Source organism: Osmerus eperlanus, chromosome 8 (genome assembly GCF_963692335.1).
Source record: "Osmerus eperlanus chromosome 8, fOsmEpe2.1, whole genome shotgun sequence".
In the NCBI taxonomy this organism is placed as follows: Eukaryota; Metazoa; Chordata; class Actinopteri; order Osmeriformes; family Osmeridae; genus Osmerus; species Osmerus eperlanus.
In genome coordinates, this window is record NC_085025.1 from 19,585,162 (window position 1) to 19,591,319 (window position 6,158).

The window sequence follows — 6,158 nt, forward strand, 5'->3', positions numbered from 1 at the left end:
GTCTAACTTTCTCTCTCAGAACAACCTGCTTGACCCCAACCAATCGGGCTTCAAGACTGGCCACTCCACTGGCACTGCACTCCAGTGGATCTCATCCTACCTGTTGGGAAGATCCTACCAGGTCTCCTGGGGAGGCAAACTGTCAGGCCCTCGCCAGCTCTCCACTGGTGTCCCACAGGGCTCTGTCCTTGGACCCCTCCTCTTCTCTCTGTACACCACCTCACTTGGACCAATCATCACCTCCCATGGCTTCTCCTACCACTGCTACGCTGACGACACGCAGCTGTACCTGTCGTTCCCCCCGACCGATCTGGGGATCTCAGCTAGGATTGAGGCCTGCCTCACAGACATCTCCGCCTGGATGACCGAGCACCACCTCCAGCTGAACCTCGCCAAAACAGAACTTCTCATCATCCCGGCTAAACCCTCCATCTCCCACGATCTCTCAATCACCCTGGGATCTGCGACGGTGACCCCTTCATCCTCTGCCAGGAACCTTGGGGTTACCATGGACGACGAGCTCTCCCTCACGGCCCACATTGCTGCGGTCTCCCGGTCGTGTAGATTCACCCTCTACAACATCCAGAAGATCAGGAGATACCTGTCTGAGCACTCCACCCAGCTGCTAGTCCAAGCACTTGTCCTCTCCAAGTTGGACTATTGCAACTCGCTGCTCGCTGGTCTCCCAGCATGTGCAACCCGCCCTCTTCAGAGGATTCAGAACGCAGCGGCCCGCCTGGTCTACAATCTACCCAGACGCTCCCATGTTACCCCGCTCCTCATCTCTCTCCACTGGCTACCTATCATGGCCCGTATCAGATTCAAGACCCTGGTATTGACCTTCCGAGCAGTGAGCGGGACTGCACCCGTCTACATCAAGTCTCTCCTGCAGCCTTACACCCCCACCCGTCACCTACGGTCTTCTTCAGACAACCGCCTGGTGGTCCCACCGCTCAAGACCGCCCGGTCCCAACACAAGCTCTTCTCCTGTCTGGCCCCCCAGTGGTGGAATCAACTCCCCACCTCCATCAGAGACACTGACTGTCTCTCCACCTTCAAGAAAAGGCTCAAGACGCACTTGTTCCGGGAGTACAACGGTACTTAGGAATGGTTCGCTTGACCCGATGTTAGTTTCCTCAAGGATCACAATGACTCTTGCTCAGAGACTTGTTGCTCTTGTGGTTAGTGGTAACTGATTTAAAATTGTTTGTACTCGCTGTGATATATTGTTTTTTATTATTGTTGCTTGTCTTTTTTTCCACAGGTACACTTGCACTTATAGCAGTTCATGTTGTTTAATTGTAACTTGTTCAACTACATGCTCTTATGGTTCTTCCCTTTGGGCACTTACTTTGGTTGTTCACAATGTGTGCTTCATGTTTTGGCTACTCGCAATGTTTTGTGGCTATCTCGTTGTTATGATCAGTGACCTATGCACTTTGTAAAGCTCTCTCTTGGAAGTCGCTTTGGATAAAAGCGTCTGCTAAATGAATACATGTAAATGTACAGTAAGCTAGGCCTATGTTTTTTTTATTTTCATACTTTCATATTTTCATGTATCATCTTTAATGTCATATGATGTGATTTCAACAAATGTATTATGTAAATGACACCCTCACAAAAAAACGATAGGCTATCCTCTCAAAAAGTATAGGCTAGCATATCGCGCTGTGCTTAAGGAGCCTATCTATCACGCAATGAGCAATTAATTCGGTTTCATGTTAAATTCTGCTAATTATTCTTGCACCTTCTGCAACAGGTTCCTGTAGTAAAAACGGACAAGACATGTCTGTGACAGACTTCCTGTATCACCTCTGCTTGTAAAGCCTCAATCTATTCGTGTTTACATAAAATAAACCTGCTCCCGAGCAGGTTTAAGCTTACGGACCTGTTGCTATGACAGCAAGTCCTTGGATGAGCAATCCAAGATAATGACAAATCGTCAACAATCAAATCCAGCTAACTGAGTTAGCGACGTACGGAGAATGGGCCCCAGGGCATAAACAACTCTCAGCTTTATTGTAGCTTTTGGGAAGGGTTGTGGTTATTGTATTTAGCAGACGCTTGTCCAAAGCAACAAAATATGAATCTTACAATAGTTAAAATTAACAGTAAACCGTTTTTAAAAGTTTCTAAGCCAATATTAAGCAAAATACTAATAATAACAAAAATGGCAATACAATATCAAGTATCAATAATAATAAAATATACCATAAAATACCATAAATATACAAATCATAATTCTAAGAATTAATTAATTATTTAAGTGTAAGATCAACAGATAAGTCTTGAGACCCTTCTTGAAGTATCCAAAACTATCACATGAACGCAGAATACTAGGCAACTCATATCATAGAATGCACGCATATTTTAAGAGGACTGTCTGCAGGGAATGTGTCTGACCAATCACGGTGGGTGTGGGCCGCCTGGGCCAAAAATGTCAGGGCCGATTTTTTGTCCCAGTCCAGCCCTCTGTATATGTTTATTTTGATCTATTAGCTACATTTTTGTAAAATTTCTGACCAGTGTGTCGAGAGCTAACCTAGCCGGTTGGGGTCCCTTTGCGCTAGCTCTATAGCCTAGAGTTCACTCAAACCTAGCTCATTACAGTAACTTTACACATTGTTGTAGGCATAGGCTACAAGCAATACTTATCGCAAAACGTTTTGATATTTTTCTACTTCCATTTACTTACCTAACAACGAATAATATTGCTCCTTCTAATGTGAAGATAAATGACGGTTTAAAAAGCGTGGATGCTCATAATGGCATCCACGCGAGCCGACGATGAGCCGACGTATCTGCGACGATTTAAATAGAGCACAGAGATAAGAAGAAATCCGATCATTTGCCGATGCTTATCCGACGTTATGAATAGAACACAACGTTTCGATCTTAAGCCGACGTCGGCAAGACGTGTGCTATCTGGGTTATAGCTTGCGGTTGTGATGAGCATACGGTCGGAACAGCACCTTTCTTCGAGCCTGGGTGCCAGCCAAACTTAGCCCGCCCACAAAAGACTTTGGTTGGGAAGTTGGGTCTGGGGTCGATCGGTTGGGGAAAAACGATCAAATTGTCAGGGCGGGCTTTATACGATGATGGACAGATGATCAACAGTAACGTAATCAACCACATCACCAAAGAGCGCTTGGGTTGAATTTGTTTCCAACAAACAACATACTACGTTGCTCTGATTGGTTGTAGGTCTATCCAGGTTCGGTTGAAACACGCCCCATACTCACAGCCCAACGGAGCGGTATCAGACTCATATTCTGACTAGAATTATGAGTATGACAACGTCAGGCTACCTTTCTTCAGAAACAGCAGCTTAGCAAATCCTGCTTTAAAGGTTTTCAAAACTGTCTTTGGTGAAATGGTTAGAGCAAATGAATAATTGAGTGTCAAACTTCACAGGGATCTTCTTATATAAGATGCCCGTTGTTGAGTGTTTGGTTCCTTGGGAAGACTATGAAAAGTGTCAGCATTTCCTGTACAGCCTGGAACACTGAATTTAAGACTGTTGGTTCATTTTCAATATCCTTGAAAAACGTACAAACTTTCATATTTGTAATTCTCGTGGAAGTACACAGAGAAGCGCGCAGCTAAACCAGTGTCTGAGACATAGACTTATATATTAATAGACACAGCTACTTCTGTCTTCCAAGATGGCGTCCCCATTCATTTCTATGAAAAGTGCTCAGTGGCGCAGTGAGGCAAGCGAGAGTGCGAAACCGGACCACGCCATCTTTCCAATTCCGGCTCTTCCGGTCTAGCGTAGAACAGTGGCTCGCCTTTTTCCTAGCTCCGAGACTCGTGCACGCTTGCAACTAGCTGTACACGTCATACTTTGCGACAACCAGTCGCGAGCTTGTGAGCTGGAGCTAAGGCATTGCAGAAAACTGTCAGAATGTGGTACAAGTCCGATCAAGAAGCACATCTGAAGTTTATGAAAATCAATACTATTGGTACTGTACTATTATACGTGCAGGGCCTATACGTTGTTCTTTTTGCTTCGTGTTTTTAGTTTGACTGCTTAAGTATTGTTTCGGATTAAAGAAACTGTAAACTTGAATATGGCTCCGTCGTCCTAGCTCGGCAAAGCAAGCTAAATTAAGCCTATACCTATGTTACTATTATAATGATGATGAGTGTTCCTTTCTATTACTAGCTTATTGTTAATGCCATCGTTGTGGTGTTAACTGACAAAGTTCTAACAATATTGTGGTTTTGATCCAAGATGGCGCAGATGAATGCTGCCTCGGTCGTTAGGTGCGCTCTTTTTTGTCTTGTTTTGTCTGTTAATTCAGTGTTCTGCCAAGATTTCCGGGGTTCTCTAACAAGAGAAGTACTTCTAAACATCAGGACTACAACTCCTGTGGATTTATTTCCCACTTTTCTGCTTCCAGCGGCAGAATTAGTGGGAATTATAGTCAAAGCCACCCTCGGCTTTGTCCTAGCAGCGAAGCGTCGTAGGAGAGGCAAACGAGCCGGTGCACTGGTGAGACTCCGTCGTCGTGGGGCACACACAGCGTTACCGGGGATATTTCTCTCCAACGTGCGTTCACTGAGCAACAAACTGGATGAACTTCAGCTACTGGTGTGGACAAACAGAGACTTTAATTCATCTTCCGTTTTGTGCTTTACGGAGACATGGCTGAATGAACTGATCCAGTTCCTGGATCAGATCAATGAACTGCTGAGGAAACTTAACCATTTTAGAATAGACAGCTGTATTCTTCAGATGTTTTACAAAGCTCTCTTGCAGAGTGTCTTATCTTTTGGTCTTATTTGTGCCTTTGGTAACATGTATATTAAGGATCAGAATAAATTGCAACGAATAGTCAAAACAGCCAGTAAGATCATTGGAGTTGATCAGGTATCTGTAGCCCAATTGTACAACAATCTTAGTCTTAAAAAGACAGAACAAATTATAAATGATTCAACCCACCCTCTTCATCAGAATTTCTTAAAAAGCAACAGGTCAAGTGACTACTGCAAAGGAAAATTAGGACCACAAGGTACAGCAATTATTTTGTGCCTACAGCAATTAGACTGTACAACAATCAGCTAGCATTCAGCTAGTTTATTTTTTTATTTTATTTTAATATATTACATATATTACATATGTTACAATGTTAACTGTTTTTGTATTTATGTATTTATGTTTTTATTTGTATGCAGCAGGCTATCTAACAATGGAGCGTGTAATGGTGACCATATGAATTTCCTACTTGTGGATAATAAAGTTTACCTTGACCTTGACCTTGATCCCAGATTCTGCGCTACAGCTAGCAGGTTTCAAACTGCTGAGAACGGATCGTGACCCTGTGCTCTCTGGCAAAACGAAAGGCGGTGGTATTTGGTTTTACATTAACAGTGGCTGGTGTGAAGATGTGACAGTGATTCTGCAGCACTGTTCTCCTGATCTGGAATCATTTTTTATTAACTGTGGATCTTTTTACTCGCCACGAGAGTTTACATCATTCATTCTGGTTGGCGTCTACATGCCTCCGTAGGCTAGCGTCAACGAGGCTCAACGTGTGCTCGCCAGACAGATACTGAGTGTGGAGCATGAAAATCCGGATTCCTTGGTTATTGTGCTAGGCGACTTTAACAAAGGCAATCTCACTCAAGAAGAGAAACACCTTGGATCACTGCTACTCTACAATCAGCAAAGCATACCATGCGATCCCCCGAGCAGCACTGGGTCACTCTGACCACGCCATGGTCCACCTGGTTCCTGCATACAGGCAGAAGCTAAAGCGCTGTAAGCCTGCTGTGAGGACATCGAAACAGTGGACCAGTGAAGCTATGGACGATCTGCGGGCGTGCTTGGACTGCACTGACTGGGACATGTTCACGACTGCTACCAATAGTCTGGAGAGGCTGTGACATCATACATCAGATTCTGTGAGGACTGCTGTATACCAACACGCACCAGGGTGAGCTACAACAACGACAAACCCTGGTTTACAGCTAAACTCAGAAGGTTGAGGTCAGCGAAAGAGGCCGCGTTTAGGAGTGGGGACAGAGACAGTTTCAAAGAGTCGAAGAACAGGTTTAGCAAGGCGGTGAGGGAGGCTAAACGACTGTACTCGGAGAGACAAGGCCGAATTATACTTCTCCGACTCCGTTACGGACAGACGGACGGACGGAGT